This window comes from Giraffa tippelskirchi, chromosome 6, assembly GCF_054371585.1.
Source record: "Giraffa tippelskirchi isolate mGirTip1 chromosome 6, T2T-mGirTip1v1.2.pri, whole genome shotgun sequence".
In the NCBI taxonomy this organism is placed as follows: Eukaryota; Metazoa; Chordata; class Mammalia; order Artiodactyla; family Giraffidae; genus Giraffa; species Giraffa tippelskirchi.
In genome coordinates, this window is record NC_137280.1 from 98,192,353 (window position 1) to 98,208,849 (window position 16,497).

The 16,497-nt window shown below is 44.7% G+C and overlaps 1 protein-coding gene across 4 annotated transcripts in view; it reads right to left on the minus strand.

The window, feature by feature from the left end:
• RAD50 (RAD50 double strand break repair protein) overlaps positions 1-16,497 on the minus strand; it is a 259,106-nt gene that overhangs the window by 235,358 nt on the left and 7,251 nt on the right. For all 4 annotated transcript variants that reach the window (XR_014056630.1, XR_014056633.1, XM_081500071.1 and 1 more), the window contains exon 2: positions 15,311-15,426. The gene's annotated coding sequence lies outside the window, so the exon portion shown is untranslated. The remainder of the gene's footprint in view (positions 1-15,310; positions 15,427-16,497) is intronic.

Here is a 16,497-nt window from a genome sequence, read left to right on the forward strand (position 1 = left end):
AAATGCAAACAGCATTTTAAAAGTCTGTTAACTTTTTACAACATTAAAAATAAACACCTATTCTTTAAAAACAAAACACAAAATCAAGAGGAAAGCAAAAACAGGGAGAATATTCACAACATTTACAGAGAAGAAATATCATTCATATAAAAAAGAACCACTAATAAAAAAAATGGCTCAGACAAAAACAAGCATTTTGTATTGATTAGAATTTTGTCCAATTACATATAACAGAAAACAATAGTGCCTTAAACAAGATGTAGGTTTATTTCACTCTTACATTTAAAAAAAAAGGAGTTCACAGTCAGTTCAGGGTTAGGATGGTAACTCCAGGAGTCATTAGAGACAGGCATCTTGCTCATTCTGCCCCATCTTTAGGGTGCAGCTCTCAGCCCATGCTGGTTGCTAGAGCTCTAGTCATCATGCCCTCACTTAAGGAGGTAGGATGGAGAAAGGGAGGGTGGGTAGAACAGTACACTCTTCTCCTTTTAAGGGGACTTATTAGAAATCCCATATAATGATTACATCTCATTGGCCAGAGCTTGGTCACACAGCCATACCAAGCTGCAAGGAAACACAGACTTTCAGTTATGTGGCAAAGGGCTCAGCTAAAAAATTGGATTTGTTACTAAGAAAGGGGGTGGGGATAGAAATTGGAAAACAACTAGCAATTTCTAACATACATGTAAATAGAACTAAAATCCCGCATGCCGCACAATATGGCTGAAAAGAAGAAAAAGAATTCTCAAAAGAAATACAAATGTAAAGTGTTTTTAAAGGTCAACTTTACTAATAAATAAATGTAAAGGCGCCTTCTTATAGTCTCCTCATGCTACGATCTTGAAGGGTTGGCCAGACAAGCCATCAAGAGGACACTCAGGAGCTGACAGTCTTTATAACAACTTCCACACAGCTGCCCATCAATAAGAATCCCAGGGTAAAGGCCCTTCCACCTGCTGAGTGTCTCCTGGCCTTTCTCCCCAGAGTCTCCCTCCAAACCCAAATGATGTCAGATTCTATAAACACCAGGAGGTGGAGAAAATTTTACACCCAGGCGTTCTCTAAATCAACTATGGCTACAATTAAATTTTAGGTGTTTTTGAAAGTTCCTTAAAAAGTAATATCCTCATGCAAACTGAATCAGCAGTTTCAGAACTAAAAAGAACCTCTGCCCCTTTGCTTGGAGTGTCACTAACCAAGCATGAAAACTGGCCACTATATTAAGGAATAGTGTGAGGGAGAACTGGGCAACCCCAACTTAACTCTTTTGACCAATTGAGAAATTCTACTTTGGGCTCCAGCAGACTACAGTGTCAGCACTACCATCCCTCAAAACGTAGAGAAGACACAGCCAAGCATGGACTCTGAAGGCTTCTTATGCTTTTAGGCCTATTTTTAATAGTAATTACGCCTTTTCTCCATCTCAAACTGTCACCATCACTTCTCACTATTTAACTGAAAGCCTACTTTTAGCACTGACTTGTAATTTCTGCTCTTTTTATTTTTTTTTTTAATTTCTGCTCTTTTTAAATGGCTGTGAATTAGGAAACAAAATACAAGAGCAAACTGATATTTAGTGGAGTCTGGGGGAGGTGGTGTTTAGTCCTGGGAAGCAATGTGACATATGACTGAACATACGTGTGTTTAGTCACATGTATCAGGAATACCTGGATTTGAGTGCTAGTTCTACCATTTGCCCGCTGTGTCTTCTTGAACTAGTTATTAAATTTGTCTTAACCTCAGGTTCCTTATCTTACAACGGGATAATACTGTGCTTCCCTCTTGGCTGGATGACATCACTGACTTGATGGTTGGATGGCATCACCGACTCGATGGACATGAGTTTGAGTAAGCTGTGGGAATTGATGATGGACGGGGAAGCCTGGCTGCTACAGTCCATCGGGTTGCAAAGAGTCAGACATGACTGAGCAACTGAACTAAACTGTGCTTCCCTCAAAAAGTCTATGGTACCGTCAGGGTCCTGGAGGAAACAGATGGCACAGGCACATTGGAAGGGTTTAAGGAAATGAACAACGGTTAGTGAAGCACTTTGGGGCTGGTAACAATGGGGAGCTGTTACTACTTCTAGCCTGAAGATGTGAAGGAAGGGAAGAGGTAAATAAGTCCAGTGAAGGCTGCTGTCTGAACAGGTGTCTGACTGGAGATGTGGGATTCAGTGGAGGATGCAACTGGCCTGCAGTGAACCGATGGCAAACCAGGGGAATAAATTCTTGATCTAGTTTTCCTGTGTCCACCGATCTCTGGCCAGTACTCCCTATTAGCCAAACCTAGCCAGAAGTCAGAGGCAAGGCAGATGGTGATGCAGTGCATACAGGTCAGTCTTCCACGGCACAGAGCAGGTGGAGATGGTGGAGAACAGATCTGGAGGTGCAAATGGAAGAGCTTTTGGGAAGATTCAACAAAACAGAGAATGTGATGAGCTTAGCAGAAGGCCTTGAACATAGTAAGTCCACAAGTCCTCAATAAATGTTAATTCATTCTGAACTTTGGTTCTCTCTCTCTCTCACTTTGCTCTCTTTCTGGCTGCCTTTTTAACTTACTGCTTATTTTCTGGATTTTAATAGGTCACGAATGATTGAGGTGTTTTACAAGTAATAAACTGCTGTTACCACTATTACAGGGTTTTGAGGGTGCAATGAGTACATAAAAAAGATAACCAGGGGCTCTGAGGGCTGGGGAAGAGAGAGAGAAACAAAATAAGGGGAGAAGGTAGGAGGAAAGGATGGGAGAAAGCTGTATGTTCCCTATCAGGGTGAAGTGAAAATGGGATTATCTTAGTTTATGATCAAATTAAGCATTTACTGGGACGTAACAACAGTGCCTTTGCAATTTTACAGCCTAGTGAGACTTGCCAGAAAGCCTAGTGAGACTTCTAAGGATGTAAAGAGGTATTCCTACCCTAATGCAAAATCTTGTTCTTACCCATAGATTAATAGGTTTTATATCAGTACCCTCTTTCCTCCAAAAATGAAGTAGTCAAATTTGTTCACATGGATGTTCATGCATGCTCACATCTATGTGCCTGGTTCAAGTGAATCTTATATTCTGATTTGGGAAGTGTCTGCTTGGAGTGAGTTGGTCCTCTCATGGGATGACTCCCAGTAGGCAGGGAGGTCCAGAGAGTGGTCTGAGCTCTTGAACCCCAGAATCCTTTCCTTAAGCCTTTGTCTCCTGCTGACGTAGCCCCTGAGGAATCTGTCTTAACTCTACAAGCTGGTATAGGCTACAGAGCAGAGCATTCTTGTCTATCTGCTCCTTCTCACACATGCTGACTCTCCCCCTCCAGGCCTTTGCACAGGCCCATCCTCTATGCCTGGAACATACACTCTGTCTTCTTCACCTGACTAACCTCACCTCATCCTCCAAGACCCTCCCAGATGTCACTGCCTCCAGGAAGCCTTATTGAACTTGTCTCCTCCTCTCAACACCCAAAGGGGCTGGGAAGCCCTCTGTATGTTCCCACTAACCCTCTTTGATTGTCTCACAGTACATATTACACTGTCCTGTTTCCTGAACTAATTCTCCCAACAGACTGAAAACTTCTTGAGGGACCTTGACATATTCTTGTTGGTTTTATCACCACTCAGCAGAATGCCTGGCACACAAAGGACACTGAATGAAAGAATGTTTAAGAAATAATTCAGAAAATAGAAGTGTCACAAATCCCAAGGCATCAAATTAACCAAACTATATGTTCTAGAGCATTCTTCCTCTCCTCCTGTCACCCTGCCTCTCCTGCAACAACAGCAGTCAGGACAGGTAACCTTATGACTGTTCACCTGCTCTTTCCTCAGTCTTCTTCTTTTTCATGAATCTCTTAAATGCCACTTCCTCAGAGGCTTCCTCTGACCCCTGATCCAAAGCAGTCACTCAGTCACTTGATTACACATCAGTTATTTTAATTTGCTATATAGCATTTACTGTATTGACACTTTATTTATGTGTTCATTTAAATTATTTTCTATCTCCACCACTAGACTCTAAGCTTCATATGAGCAGGAACCTTGTTCATAACTGCATGCCTGGCACCTGGCAAAGTATGTGCCATTTATCGGGGTGTTCATGAAATATCTGTCAAATGAATGCATGCAACTATTACTGTATTCTGATTTAATTTGATGTGTATCTTCTCTCTTAGCTGTTGGAGTAGGTACTCCAGAGAAACTGAGACGGGTCTCCCTCATGGCACTGGAGGCCGGGAGGGGGACCTTGATTCCTTCCTAGACCAAGGTGGGATATGCTGCCTGCTTACAGCATCCTTGTGACCAGAGGCTGAGGAATCTTGGCCCACGTATCTGCAGGCTCCAGATGCTGAGAATGCTCCTCCAGCTTTCTGTGAGAGTGGCTCCAGATGCCCTCTGCTCAGACTGACAGAGGAACGTGCTCAGGGCTCCCAGCTGGGCTGGCACCCAGCAGGAAGGAAGTGCAGTGTCCAGTACACTGAGAACAGAAATCTTTCTTTCCCATATCACCACCCTGAGAGTGCATGGAGCTGCCTGGCTGGGTGTAGCAGCTGGCCCTGCCTCACATGGCTTGGCAGCATGCCTCTCTGGCTCTGCCAGAGAAACAGCCTTGAGAAGCTGTGGCCTCCCTCCTGCCCCTCTGCTCCTGCAGAAAATGCTCTGCCAGCTCAGCGGCAGGCCAGGCCTTGAGTCTCTCCCTTGCCCCTGGCCCTTCCTTGAAGTCCTTTGGTTTACTGGAAACCATAAACTGTGAGAGACAGCCTTTATCACACCCTGAACAGTGCACTCTTAATGTTTAACGCCAGAGGCCAAAACGACCAGGGACACTGGCCTCCTGGTTTCTCCCAGTGACTGATATTTGCACCTGGTAACTGAGGTCAGATTTGCTTCTCTTAAGTCACGTGGTTTGCTTCAAGACAGGAAGATGTTGGGGCCACTTGTTGCAAGGGAACCAGGAGGTGATCACAGAAATGCTGCAAACCAGTTTTGGCAGCAAAGGCTGTGCTTTCCAGGGAGCCAGCCCTGGGAGCATGGAGCTGAGCTGGTAAATGACCCCTGTGAGGTCTAAACCCTAACATTTAGCTCAGAGCAAGCTTAGGATACCTTCTTCCCTCTAAGAAACATGCTGAATGGAAAGTCACTCTGAATCCTTTGTGGAATACAGTGGAGCATTAATTAATTAACAAATTAGTTAAATATATTGAATAGGCCATCCAAAAAATTCTGGTCACTTAAGGGTCTCCAAATCACAGTGCAGGCCCCACCTTATCCAGACACCCTAATCTTGCTCCAGGATTTGCTTGACCTCAGGTAATTATCTCCTGGTTGTCATGGAAGCTGCTCAGATAAACAGCAACACAGCCAACCTGGCTCCTTTGCCAGCCTCGGGTCCTTCTGAGAGCTGTGGTGCTCCCTGGTGGCCACCAGTGGCCCTGCCCTCTTGGCTGGACACAGCCCTACACCAACTGACACCCGACGTCTCTTTCACGTGGGCTCTGGAGGCACAAAATAAGTGCTCAATGAGTGCTTGCTGAAGGAAGAATCTTCCAGGGGGGATGCTGGCTCTCAGGCCTCAAGGCGCCTTGGGTAGCCCTTGAAGGGCTGCTGTGGCTGGAGCAGATCCACCACTACCTGGATCAACCCAAGGACTGCAGGCCATGCTAAACACGGCCTCTCATCTCCTCAAGAGATCCAGCGGGCCCACAGGCCACTTTCTCTGCTCTCAGAGCCAGGAGTCCTACAGACCTCTGAGGAAGGAGTCAGCTGTGGTCAGGCAACTTGGCTGGAGGGCAGACAGGGATGAAGAATAGCCACATTTGCATTGGATGCCAAGCACCATGGTCAGAGGGGCAGAAGGTCCCCTCAGCATGCCAGGGGAACGTAACCCTCACTGTCAGCGTGTCCACCTGACGACAGAGCACACTCTCGACAGAACGACCCTCAAGGATGGACAACTGGCCTCAAGAGGACACTACAAGGGGACTGAGAGAAGCCACTGCCCCTGCAGACCCTGAAGTGGCTACCAAAGGCAGAGTCACAGTGTTCTCAGGGAAGCTTCTACAATAAGAAAGATTCTCATTCTCCCCTCTGTGACACACACACAGGCAGGGGGCTGGGGGACAGACCAGACTACTTGACTCCTCAAGGCCACCAAGGTCAACCACTGCCTTGTTTAGGGAGGCTGTACAGGGCTGAGCATGGACTCTAAAACTGGACCTTCGAGGTCTGGCTCTGCTGCATGACAGCAGAGTAGCCTTAGGCATCATTTAACCTCTGGTTCTTCATTTGGTTGTTATGGGAATTAAAGAAGATAATATGCACAAAACTTTTAGTTATAAAACCCTCAATATATTTTAGCTATAACTATTTTTTATTTTAAGAACAATGAACTAAACAGAAGAGAAACAGGGAATTAAATGGTATGGCATTACATACCAGCAGAAACTTAATTACCCGTCTTGGATAACAGAAATGACTACAAATAACAGTGCAACAAAGACAGGCTTGAGCTCTTTGGCTCAGTCATTCTAGGCTCCTGACGTACAGCCTACAACAGATTGAACCACACATGAAAGGTGTTTCCACCCACAGACTAGTGGAGCCTACTGATATGCTTGACAAGGATGATAAAAATAGCTACCATGGGCCATGCACATACTAAACAGTTCACGCAGCTTATTTTATTTAATTCAAGCTGCAAATCTGTGAGGTAGGCATTCTTTGTTCCCATTTTACAGATATAGAAAGTGAGAAGTGAAGAAGCTGAACAATTTCCCAAGTACACCTCCACTCACCTGCGTATACACACAAAGAAGCACACCTGGGATTCAAGCCCAGGCCTGACTGACTGTAGACTTCTCCACTATACTATACTAGCTGAAGGGAAATTTTAAGAGCTGTGCATATCCTGGGAAAACCCACTTGGGTACACCGTAAAATTACTTTGCTAGGAGCAAGGGCCACAACTGTGTATCTGAGACCAGTGGGAGCAGTCCTCGGGCCACAGGGTGACCAGGGCAGCTGGAAAGGGCATCTGCCATCCCTGCCCCATAGGGCAAGTAGGGCTTCTTTTCCCAGAGGGTCTTAGGAGACTCCTCCCACACCCACTTTGCAGGCCTGAGGTACAGAGTCCTGCTGTAGGAGTAAGGGCCCAACTTTGCTCAGGACAGAGAGTTCTCGAGTGCCCACCTGCCACCTGCATGTTTGCTCAGGCCCCTCCACACTCTGGGTTTAGTCTGTGTCACCCCAGGGAGAGGGCGAGGGTGGTGCAGGTCTGGTCTGGTCTGGTGGGGAGTGGGGAAGAGAACACTGGAAGCACACTGCCCCCAGCCCTGTTCTGCCTCTCAGAAAACAAAAGAGGCTCCCAGCATCTGTTACCATGGATGCCCTTCTATGAGGGGCTCCTAACGCCCAAGACTGAGGGTCCCGTGTGTTGAGAAGGCCTTGTGCCTCAATCCCCTACGACAGCCAGTACAAGCTGCCAGAGGATTAGACTCAGAACTGTTCCTGTATATTACCATTTTCTCTTGGACACCAAAGTGAATCCTGGGGAGAAAGCACTGGCCTGGGACTCCATGAGCCATGGCTCCTATTTCCAGCTTTGCTCCTAACTCTCCACATGACCTTAAGCAAGTCGCTCGACCTCCCTGGTCTAAACCGTCATCATAGCTGACATTCACTGAGGTTTTACTCTGAGCTAGACCCTATGCTGGATGCATCATCACATTCTTCTTCAGAGACTCCTTTGAGGTAGCTATTATGTTCACTGCCATTTGCAGGAAACTGTGGAGGAACAGGAAAGTCAGGAGACATGCCCAGAGCCACACAGTTAGAAAGGGTGGCTCTGGCTCTCAGGATCATGTGTTTTCTAAGCTGTTCCCCACTGTGACATACAGAGTTGCTTTATAAAGGATACCTGTAAAAACGTTTCAAAGCAAAAAAAAAAAAAAGAGAGAAGAGGGGCTTCAAAATATAAATAAAAATCACAACCCTCTGGACATCACTTAAGGTATAACCCTAGTCCCCTGAAGCACATTTTGCAGAATGTGTACTCAGAATCGGAGACCTCCAAGACGGGATAAACCCTCAATAAGTCATTTTTTTCCCTTCTTCCTTCCCTGTGGGCAAGAATGCCACGACGAGCCAAATTCTACGGATGACACCAGAAAGGTTAAGCCAAGTTGGCCAACTTTGGCCCTCAGCCGGCAAATTAAGAGGAAGACAGAACTAGGATTCCCATTTGTGTTAAGGTGGAGCCCCTCCAACCAAAACTTAAAACATTTTAACATAATATTCAAGTACACCCTTTCTAACCTTAAAAGCAAATTTTATTTCACGACAAAGTTGGTCAATATTGACTTCTGACCATAGTTGGTCTTCCTTCTCCTGGCAAAGCTCTGTATCAGGGCTCATAATTGGAGACAACAGAACTAATAGTGGCTAATACTGCCACGGAAGGGTCTAAACAGATTTCTGAGATCGGAGGCCAACCAACCAGGAACAATGCTTCAACCACACCTTAGAGCTCGGAGGAGAACAAAATCCTACCTTCCCTCAGTGCCCTGCAAGGCTAGCCCCTCCTCCCGCTGCTGCCTATTCTCCTCCCCAGGAGGAGGAGAGTGCTCTCTGGTGCACTGGCCTCCTTCCTGTTCTGTAAACAATCCCGACTCAGGGCTATGAATTTACCGTTCCCTCTGCCTGGAATACAGACATTCACTTTGCTTACTCCCTGACTTCACCTAGACTTCTGCTCAAAGACCCTGTTAAAGAAGTGTTCCTGGACTACCTTGTCACTCTAAGCCCTTTCCCTGCTTGACTCTTCCTCACAGCATCTACTGCTCCCAAACATTGCATAAAGCATTGCCTGTCAGAGCTTCCCTGGTGGCTCAGTGGTAAAAGGATTCACCAGCCAGCGTAGGAGACACGGGTTTGATCCCTAGTCTGGGAAGACTCTACTCGCCATGGAGCAACTGAGCCTGTGCGCCACAACTACTGAGCCTGTGCTCTAGAGCCCACGAACCACAACTACTGAGCTCCCACGACCTACAGTGGTCCACAACAAGAGAAGCCACTGCAATGAGAAACCCTTGCAACGCAACTAGACTCTAGCCTCCACTCTCGGCAACTAGAGAAAAGCCCGCACAGCAATGAACACCCAGCACAGCCAACAACAAATAAATAAAATTAAAAAAAAAAAAGCATTGCCTGTCTCCAGAATCAGACTGCAAGCTCCATGAAGGCGGGCTGTTTTGTTTACTGCTGTAAGCTCACAGACTGACACCTTTAAGGTGTTTAACTATTTGCTGAATACTTTATGAAGGCATAAACAAAAGAGTAAATGGAAAACTTCAACACAAGTCCTCACATTCTCTGGCCTGCACTGGAGGATTAAGATAGCAGCAAGAGTCAACTTGTGTTGTGGTTGCAGCTGTGCTGTCACCCTGCCCAGATCTTGATCAGCCTTGTGGCTCCCACTGTGGAGGGAAGACATGCTTGGGGACCTGTACCTCCAAAACTCCCCTGTCAGTCTCTGCAGCTCTTGGAACTTGTCTGGGCTGTTACTGTGCAGACCATGAAGGCCTGGCTTCGTTCCTGTCCCTGCTTTCCCAGGGCCTCAGACAGGCTGCCAAGTGAGTTGCCCAGAGTCTCCTTTCTCCCCCAGACCGGTTCAGCCCAGAGAGTGACACAAACAAATGCAACCATGTATAGATTCAGAGGGTCACATGAGGTCAGAGTTGGGGGAAGCCTTCGTGAACTGGAGACCAGCCTGTGCTCTGCAGATAAGGCAGGCCAGTGTAGATGCAAGTGTGTGTGTGTGTGAACTCTGGGGTCTGGCAGATCCAACCTCCACCAGCCATGTGATTTTGGAGAGTCATTTGAAAAGACAACATTTGAAAAACACTGCTTTTCTCAGGTGCGAAATGGAAATAAATGTCCCCCCCTTTATATAGTAACCTTGTCTTCCTGTTCAAAAGTCTTTACTTCCTACTCTTTGTGATATTAAGCCAAACTCCCTGGCTTGATCATCAAATCCCACCACCACCAAAATTCGGTCAACCCAGTGTACCAGGTATGGTCCCTCTGACTTCCCTGGACACTCCTGCTCCTTCTCATACTTGCACACTTGGGGCTATCACCCACCTTCTTCTCTCCTACCAGAGTTAACCTAAGCCCAGGGGCAGGCATCACGCAGTCTCCCCAACACGGGCTCTTCTGGGTACTGACTGGTATAAGTATTGCATGTTAACAGATAGGAACAAAGTTTTGACTCTCCAGCCAGAATGTGGGATCCTTGAGGGCAACTGTCTCTTCTCTTACGATGTCTTCTCCCTACCTGGCATTAAATAATACATAAAAATTCTTGCTGATTCATCTGAAGTTAGAAATCAGTTAAAATGTTCCCCAATACTACCTCTATTACCCAAGGGAAGGGGAAAAAAAAAAAACCACCTTTACCTCCAACCCAGACTTGACAACTAAAAGAACTCCCTAAAAACAATGCATTGAATAAATCACAAGGACTAGTCTCACTTCAAGATTTCAGGAAGGAAAACACAGTTAAACTGAAAACTGTTAACTGGTGTTCAAAAAAAAAAAACACACAACAAACAGACAGGAAGTGTTTTTTAGGACCATGTCTATCAAAGACCCTTAGGGGCTGATTCACCCTTCAGCGTATTCTAACACCTGCTTTTACTAAAAACCAACAGCTCAACACCAGAGCTTTGTGAGTCAGAAGCAGAGTGAAACTGGACGCAGAAGCACTCAGCTGTGAAGCACAACACCCAGAGAGCAAGCAATAGGCACACTACATTTGACCGGCCAGCGCCCTGTGGCCACGGGGGTGGGCCCCGGGGAAGCTGAGCAACATCACCTGAGATTTTCCTCCTGCCTTGTTCCTCTCTCTGGTCCATGCCTCCGCTTCCCCCACTCATTTACTAAACATATCTGGAAAAAAGTACTTGCATAACTCCCCACACATTGTTTCAAGTAAGATCTAAGGACCAATGCATATTTCTTTCTTGTGTTTTTTTAAAGAATATTAAAAGATACCACTTAGAAAACTCAAGAGATATATTAGAGTATCAAGAGAAGAATTACATCTAATATCTTTTGATTTTAACCTGGTATTAGATAATCTTTTTGAATGCAATTCTACATCGACATGAAGAAACTGTCCCTTTAAATTTCAAACAACATCAACTTAGTTCTTTTCTTTTATCATATTTTTAAAAACAGGACTTGGTCACTACAGCTTACAGAGTCACAAAACATAGTTCACACAGAACCTGTACACAAAAATGCTCATTGCAGCATTATTTGTAATAGCCCCAAAATAGAAATAACCTTAACATCCATCAAATGATGAATGAATAAATAAAATGTGGTATCCCCATACAATGGAATATTATTTGGCAATGAACAGGAATGGAATACTGACATATGCTACAATGTGGATGAACCTTGAAAACATCCAGCTAAGTGCAAGCAAAAGACCACATATTGTATGGTTTTATTCATATGATCCAGGATAGGCAAATCTATAGGGACAGAAATTAGAGTAGTGGTTTTCAGGGGTGGGGGAAATGGGGAGATTGGGGAGGCAATAATTAGGGGGTACAGAGTTTTTTTTAAGGGTAATGAAAAATGTTTTAAGTTGACTTTGGTGATGAATGCACAATTCCATGAACATCCTAAAAACCACTGAACTGTACATTTTAAATGGGTGAATTGCACAGTATGAGAAATATATTTCAATAAAGCTGTTTTTTAAAAAGAAGACACGACACCATAAAGAAGACATCACACCATAAAACTCCTTGAAAAGAAAACAGGCAAAACACTGTCTGACATAAATCATACCAATGTTTTCTTGGTTCGGTCTCCCAAGGCAATGGAAATAAGCAAAAATAAACAAATGGATCCTAATCAAACATAAGCTTTTGCACAGCAAAGGAAATAACAGACAAAACAAAAAGATGACCTACGGACTGGGAGAAAATATTTGCAAATGACATGACCAACAACAGCCTAATTCCCAAAATATACAAACAACTCATACAACTCAATAACAAAAAACCCCCAACAACCCAACTGAAAAGTGGGCAGAAGACTTAAACAGATATTTCTCCAAAGAAAGCCTGCTCATCGTCGCTAATTATTAGACAAATGTAAATTAAAACTACAATGAGGTACCATCTCACCCTGGTCAGAATGACCATCATTAAAAAAATCTACAAATAACAAATGCCGGAGAGGGTGTAGAGAAAAGGGAACCCTCCAACACTGTTGGTGGGAATGTAAATTAGTGCAAACACTATGGAAAATAGTATGCAGGTTCCTCTAAAAACTAGAGTTGTCACAGGATCCAGCAATTCCTTTCCTTGGCATATATCCAGACAAAAGTGTAATTCAAAAAAGTACATGCACCCCTGTGTTCATAGCAGCACTATTCATAATAGCCAAGACATGAAAACGACCTAACTGTCCACTGACATTTGGATGGATAAGGAAGATGTACCATGTGTATACTATGGAGTATTAGTCATAAAGAATAAAATAATGCTGTTTGCAACAACATGGGTAAACCTAGAGATTATCATACTAAGTGAAATAAGTCAGAAAGAGAAGGACGAATAATATACAGTATCACTTACATGTGAAATCTAAAATACAACACAAATGAACACATCTATGAAACAGACTCACAGATACAGAGAACAGACTTGTGGCTGCCAAGGAGGGAGGGCATGGGTGAGGGAAGGACTGGGAGCTGGGATCAGCAGATGCAAACAGTCATTAATATATACAGAATATACAAATAACAAGGTCCTACTATATAGCACGGGAAACTATATTCAAATCCTAGGATAAACCATAATGGAAAAGAATATGAAAAATAATATATATATATGTATAACTGGATATATATATATGTATAACCCATTTTGCTGTACAGAAGAAACTAACACAACATTTTAAATCAACTATACTTCAATAAAATTTTTTAAAAAGAGGACACAGAAAAAGTACTCCACAATCTCAAGTTAGTGACTGTGATTTCTGAGACTACTGTATAAGTCTATCAGTTTGAAACATCCAGAATTAATGTGTCCTCAAGGCTGTCCTGAGTGGCCTGAGAATAAGTGCCCTAAAGCAGTCCCACAGGACAAAGGACAGCTTTTCTTTCATTGACCACAGTTTTAACTGTAATATTTTAAAACATTCAGATATCAGCAGGTACTTATTAGTGACCTGGTTTATAAAACAGCTGATCTTGACAACAATTTAGACTTAAGTTGTGTCAGTTTTACTAGAACTAGGCTGAGGCAGATTTACACTTAGAGTTTGTCAGTTTGTTCCTCCTCAAACAGGTCACCAAACCTCCTAGGTGCAGAGGAAGACTTCAGATTTTTGAAATCAAACCTTTCCAATTCATGGAGGTTACAGGTTCTTCAGATGAACTACTGAACTACCCTGCATCAACTGGTACACATAATGATGAACATAAGGCAAACAGTAATAAAGGCAAATTTTACCAGTGTGTGCCAACAGTTCAGGTTAAATAAAATATGAAAAAAGAAGTGTATTACAGATACATGTATACAAATATAGTTCATCTTTTACCTGTAGGTGGCCAGTCTAACTTTAAAAAAGTAATAATTTTATTTATTTTGGGCGGGCTGTACTGGGTCTTCGGTGCTGTGTGGGCTTTTCTCTAGTTGCAGCGAGCAGGGGCTACTCTCTAGGGCATGTGGGCTTCAGTAGCTGTGGTACACGGGCTCAGTAGTTGTGGTGCATGGGCTTAGTTGCTCTGCTACATATGGGATCTTCCCAGATCAGGGATGGGACCCACATCTCCTTCATTGGCAGGCGAATTCTTTGTCACTGAGCTATCAGGGAAGGCGCAGCCTAAGTTTCTGATAACAGGCAAGAGCTTCAGAGACCTTGGGCTGCCACTCTGGCTTGCTACATTTTAGCTTTGAAAGTAATCTAATCTCTGAGTCTTGGCTTCCATATTTGAAACAGATGAATTGTATCACTTATTTGACCAAGTTTGCACAGAAATTGAATAAGATGTAAACCATGAGGCATAGTGCCTAACACATAGAGGCTTGAGGCAAAGCTGGCACAGATTGCGGTGAAGGTCGAGGGAACATCAAGTTCCTCGCAAAGACTTTTGACACTGAGAGGGAAGATGTCCCAGAATTCTTGTCGGGCAGGGCCCTAAAGGGGTTGCAGCTAAGGGAAGGACACAACTATAGTTAGCAGATGCTGAAAATCAGGGAAGGCCTTTGCTAGACCCCATCAGTGGAGAAGGCAATGGCACCCCACTACAGGACTCTTGCCTGGAAAATCCCACGGATGGAGGAGCCTGGTAGGCTACAGTCCATGGGGTCGCTAAGAGTCGGACACGACTGAGCAACTTCACTTTCACTTTTCCCTTTCATGCACTGGAGAAGGAAATGGCAACTCACTCCAGTATTCTTGCCTGGAGAATCCCAGGGACGGGGGAGCCTGGTGGGCTGCCGTCTGTGGGGTCGCACAGAGTCGGACACGACTGGAGCGACTTAGCAGCAGCAGCAGCAGCAGCAGACCCCATCAGAATGCCAAGGAATGGTGTAGTTGTCCTTAGCATTAGGACAGAAAGTATTCTTATTACCAAATATAAAACTTAGAATTACTGCCTGCTGAGGACAAAGCTCACAAATGGGGCTGAAATAGAACAGAAACAATCTCTACTCAAACTGCTCAGATTACAACACTAATGGTGGTTTTAGGACAGATAAACTAGAGCTGTGAAATTACCCAACGTGGGATCGGGGGGAGATCAGGGGGAGAAGCCCTCGGTGGGGGCAACAAGGTCAGGGTGAGTAGAAAGAAGCCCTGGGCCTTCCTGGCCCAGGGGTGTCTCTCCAGCAGTACAGAAACAGTCTGTCCAGTGAGCAACTGCAAGAAGGACCACAAAGTCCATGCAAAGAACACCTCGTATTTCCAACTTACCACATACTTGTTCAATTAAAGGGACTGCCTGGGTGGATACCATCTCCTAGGATGACAAAAGGGACAGGCCCAAGGAGTAGAAGTGAAGGGATACCACACTCCCAGTGCAGAGGATGACCACCTGGTCCTCCATCCCCTCAATAACATTCCAGTAATATTTCTGGTTTCAGTGCTATTGCTTTTCTGTTTTTATAAACAAACTGTGAAAATCAACAAACTACCTCAAAATCAAACAAGTGTGGTCTACACCAATCCTGTATAACAACAACAACAGATAATGTGGAACAAATAAGAGAAAAACTCTGGTCAAGCTGGAAGCTCACCCATGGCTGGTGGCTGGCATTCTTGTCTTCAGGAAGAGGGTGTCCATTTTCTTGGTGCTCTGCTGCCCAGCCTCATCACTGCCTGCAGTGCAGGGAAGTCCAGGGCCTACCGCCATCTGCAGGCAAAACAGAAAAAAACAAAAGTTATGGCTCAAATCACCCACCTGGAGCCCTCCTGACTGGGCTGAAACACCTGGGTCCTGTCCAGGTGCAAGAAACAGAAGAACTCACTCAGTTCTGCGTCTGGGATCCCACCACAGAGTTGAGACATGGTACAAATTCTAAACAATCAAAGGCTCAAGTACATCTTAACAATATCAGCAAACCCTTATACAAGGCCCACCATGTGCCAGACATCGCTCTGAATGCCTTATATTTACTAGCTCATTTAATCCTCATAAAAATTGGGTGAATATTTTAGGAGGTCTCTGCCAATTTGCCTGATTATTGAGTTAGGCTGAATAATTAAAATGAAAAACTTGGTAATACCTGATTTCAAAGAAGGGTCAGATAAGAAAACTCTGGGACAGATTCTGAACATCCCTCAGATCATCGATCCCCTGAATATTTATCAAATGCCCGTTACGGAGCTGACGCCACTCTAGGACCTGGGAATAATGGCATGAACGCAAAAGACAAAGTTCTTGTTCTCACAGAGCTTCCATTCTGGTGGAGGGAAGCCGCAATAGAGGAGGTGATAAATGTTGTATAGAAGAAAAAAGCAGGGTAAAGGGAATAGAGGGTGATGACCATGCTGCTGATATTCATTCATTTCCAAGTGCTCACTAACCATTTGCCACAAGCAGACTCCGTACTGAGATGCACTGATGGGATGAAAATAGACATGGCCCCTGACTGTAAGGGTTACTTACTCACACAGAAGAAGCATATGATCACCTAAGTAAAAGCAAAGATGTTAACCTGTAGTAGGTGTGATAGCAGAACGGCACGGGTCCCAGTGAGAGCATCTTAGGGAGCTCAGGAACCTGGGATGGAGTGGGAGAAGGAGAAGCATCCTTGGTAAAAAGCAGACCGTGTGCAAAGGCTGGATCACAGACAGCAGGCCAGAGGCAGAGTGGGGAGACAGGAAAGAGAAGGAGGGGAGGAGGGGTGTGGCCCTTGCACAGCACTTCCAGCCACAGGAGGTCCTTATCCTCTGAGAAGAGCATCACACCAGGGCCTTAGGC